This window comes from Athene cunicularia (assembly GCF_003259725.1).
Source record: "Athene cunicularia isolate RWA chromosome 4 unlocalized genomic scaffold, athCun1 chr4_part3, whole genome shotgun sequence".
NCBI lineage: Eukaryota > Metazoa > Chordata > Aves > Strigiformes > Strigidae > Athene > Athene cunicularia.
Window position 1 is genome coordinate 13,351,106 of NW_020799100.1, and position 3,976 is coordinate 13,355,081.

Below are 3,976 nucleotides of genomic sequence, written 5' to 3' on the forward strand. Positions count from 1 at the left end.
GCCTGCCCGGGGGTGCTGGGGGCTGCCGCGGGAACGCCTGGCTCCCCCAGCGCAAAGTGACTACTGCAACTAACTCGAGGTTGGGACTACTTCTTGGAGGATGCCCTGTGTATCTCCAGTCACTCCTCTCCGGCCTCACCGCAGAATATTGGGAGTCGCTCGCCCACCCCTGCCGAGGGGGGACAGAGACACAGGCCTCCAGAGGGTTAAGTGCATCTGCCTTTACGCGAAGTGTTCGAGCAGGAAATAATCTGCAGAGATACATGTGCAGCAATTCAACTGCTGCTGCTCTCCCAGGCTGCCGCTGCTGCAGTTCGGTGGGTGAGAGAAGCCGCGCTGCTCACAGAAGATGCTTTCTTGGCGTGTCCGAACCGCCCGGCATGGCAGCAGAGCCCCGGCTGTCTGAGCTGGGGTAAATGTCTCCATCCAAGAGGAATTATTTTGACTTGCTGGCTCTGTCGGCTCCCTGAGGTAGGTGCTGCTGCCTGTGCAATATGCCGTGAGCTCTGTCGGGGGGATACAGTCCTCTCCTCAGCCTGGGCTGTAAAATAATAAAAAAAAGAAATCTCTCGGTGGAAACGGGGTTTAATTTGCAGCCTAATGCCAGAGAGAAATACGTGTGTGTAGTTTTTGTGTGCGCCCCAGGGAGGAAACTGCAAAGGATACCCGAGCGATACCTTTCATGACTGGCAATAAAGTTGTTGCACTTAATTGGAACAAACTTGCCTTGGTCTCTGTGGAATGCACCTGGGAGCTTTTGCTGCTTCTTGGCATATGACCTTTTGAAGGGGTTGGCTGCAGTGTACAAGGTTATGCTTCGGTTCAGAAACAGGGACACAGTGCACTCTACAGGTCCCATTATTCTGCTCCCGTGGACGTGGGGAGGACGTGGAGGGAGAAAACGCTCCTGACAGGGAGGTGGGTTTTGGTTGTTTTTTGAGAAGTGAAATTACACTAAAAGAAAAAAAAGAGAGGTGTTCTTACATGAGGAAAGGGAATTTTAAGGTCCTAAGTGTTGATCTTGGTGTTTAGAAGTAAAGAAGGAAATCTGTTTTAGAAGCAGTCTGTGTATGAGTCTGGTTTTTGTGTTTTGCTTCCCCAGTTCTGTGGAGAGGAGTTCTGATCATCTGTGCTTTACCGCCTGCAACCTTTGCTTAAGGATGTTTTACACCTATACCTGGGAGAGAAAAACTGCCAGTGCCATCACATTTCCTTAGGCTTGTTTAGGAAGGTGTCTTCTTGGGAAATTCCTTACACAATCAGTAGCAGCTAATGTTGTTCCTTTCTCGCTGGTGGGCACACGGTTTTGGTTTGTCTTGAGACCTTCAGTGGGAGCTTTACTCTAAAGATTAAGCTGAAAGGGAAGTCTTCAAACAATTTCCCCTAGAAAAGCACAGCGTTGGGCATGGATACCTATTTGATTTGGTTCTCCTTGTCGACCTACATATGTATGTTTGCGTGTTGGCTCCTGAGCGCGTGAGTGCAGGCCCTGCCAAGCAAAGGTGGCTGTGCAGAGTAGGTAAGTGTTGCCTGGATTATGTGTCTGGATCACGTGGAAAGAGGTTTGTGCACGTTTCTGGTATTGCGGATCTATTGAGACAGCACAGCCAACAGTGCCATTGCTGTGTAACAGTTTCAGAAGTGTTTCTGTGGCATCCTGGTAGAACGAATGTGTCATTCGCAACTGCACTCTTCAGGAAAAAGAGCAGGATTGTCTTCTGCACTGTAAATCTTTTCAGTCACTTTTGTTTTCTTCAGTCAGGGCTTCCTGACTGGAATGTGTTGCTACCTGAGCGGTTTGGTCAGAGCATTTATTACTGCCTCCTCATTGTCCCCAGAGCTGTTGTGCTATGCTTGACTCAGCACTGACATTTCTCACAGGGAAGGCTGGAGAAGAATGCCTGGTTTTGTCTGTAATTTGGGCGCAAATGCAGGCAAGAACAAGTTTCCTTTTTGGCAAGAAAAGGACACTTCTGCATCCTCTTTTGGGATCCTGTAGAGGTGCTGCTCTGCAAGACCTCTGTGGAGGTGAAGCAGCAGAAGTGGGATCTGGTGGATTCGTTGCTGTGTATAAATCAAGAAGCCACAACCCCTGGCAGGGATGGAGGCTGCGATGATGCCCGAGGAGTATCTGCTCCTCTCTGTCCTGGGAAAGAAGATCCCTTCTTACTCACACACTAGGTAGATCTGGGCAGCAGTGCTCCATAGCAACACTTGTTTCTCCCAAGAGGAGAAAAATCTCCTGGCTTCACTCAGAGAGGTGAGAACACAAGTGTACAAACACCCAGTCGAGTCTCACCAGTGTAATACTGGTGTAAGGCCATCTGAATGACTTTTCTCTAGAAGAGCACTTAAAAAGGTGGTGAGCATTAAATAACCCAATTGTCTGTGCAGGAAATACTAGAAAAATTATATGGCAGTCATCCCATTTATTACTATATGCACACGGGCAGAATGGCAATTAGAACTGGCTGAATTAAAGTAGAATGCTTCTTGCAAACATGATTTCAAAATTCAAAATTAATTTGATGCTCGCCAGACAGCAACTATTCTGGTCATTTTTGTGTCCCTATTCCAGCAAGTGCATTTTTTAAAAAAATACTTTTGCGAAAACAGCAAAGTGTAGGACCCTATTCACGTGTGATGTGGTCTGAAAGAGGGGATGAGGATATGTGCCTTACAGCCACTCAGAAAATCAAACCGGTACATTTGAACTACTGATTATTTCTAAGCAGCCTTTCTGGTCAGTAATAAAGTTTTGCATTAAACTCTAATTATGTGGAAGTCGAGAGCTATTTGCTAGAGTTAATAATGGTAATTTTAAAAATTGTAATTTATTAAATGGGGGCTGGTCAGCATTGCGTGTCACGCACTGTACTGATACCTTCTTCTGCCTGAGAGTCACATAACTGCCCATCTCGTAGAGCAAGGGCAGGGCACTCTTGGCATCCCCCACAGGTGCTCTGCTGTGACATGGGGCTAAATTTGACATTCGTCTGGGCTCGGTGGTGACCTGGCAGCAGCAGTGCTGGGATCCCTGTGGGGTTTGCCTTTACGGAGACAAATGTCTGGCTTTATCCATCAGGTCCGGCACCTGGCAAGCCACACTGGGACAGCTGGCCAGTTGTGCACTGCTCGGCAGTCACAGGTGGTGCAGAGAATGGGTGACAGACAGATGCAAAGGGAATAAATTGAATCTTCAAGAACTATTTGCCAGGGAGTGATTTTCCTGGTTTCGGTGGGGAGGTAAGCAAAGGCCAGTCATTAGGTGCCTGCAGTCTTTCAGTGACCATTGAGTTCTTACGCTTTGGATTCTGCTTGTAAACTAGCTACAGGTGATCAAAGCCTGTGGTCCAGAAACTGTTGAGTCAGAGATGCAACTGTGCCTTTCAGTTAGTGCTTGGAGTATCTTTAGGAGACTCTGTTACTGCATTTAAAATCTATCTGGCTTTGTACCACTTATAAAATGCATTCACAGTAGGTGGTGGCATCAGCCTCCTCCTAGTGAATGCAGATATTTATGCGAAAGGTTTTTTCACTTTGCTGCATTCAGATGATGACTGGAGATACCGTTCTTGTTAGATAAAAAACTGAGTCTGACTTCAGAGGTGAATTCAAAGAGCAATTTCTATTTAATATATATATAGCAACAAATAGGAACAAAGCTGCTTAAAGATTACTTTAATGATGAATCATTATATGGCTCTCACCGGTCTGAAAAGCAATAAAAGTCAAAATGGAGTGCTAGGTTTTAGTTGCTTAGAAAATGCATAGAAAGGGACCTGTATTGTAGAGAGGGTTTTATACCACATCAAAGTAAAAATGTTTTGAGGTGCAAAAGTATCAAGTGACTTTCCACCCCAAAGATAAGAGGCAGCTGCTACCTATTGTTTGTTGTTCTAGGAGGTTATTTTCTCTGGTTAGTCACTTTTAATTTATTTTTTTTTTAAAACCCTGACTGATTTCTTCCCCCCCC

General features: G+C 46.0%; 1 protein-coding gene across 3 annotated transcripts in view; it reads left to right on the plus strand.

The window, feature by feature from the left end:
* The first annotated feature begins 6 nt into the window (after nt 1-6).
* Nucleotides 7-3,976, plus strand: part of HTR2C (5-hydroxytryptamine receptor 2C) — a 242,885-nt gene continuing 238,915 nt past the window's right edge. For all 3 annotated transcript variants that reach the window (XM_026848406.1, XM_026848397.1, XM_026848405.1), the window contains exon 1: nt 7-471. The gene's annotated coding sequence lies outside the window, so the exon portion shown is untranslated. The remainder of the gene's footprint in view (nt 472-3,976) is intronic.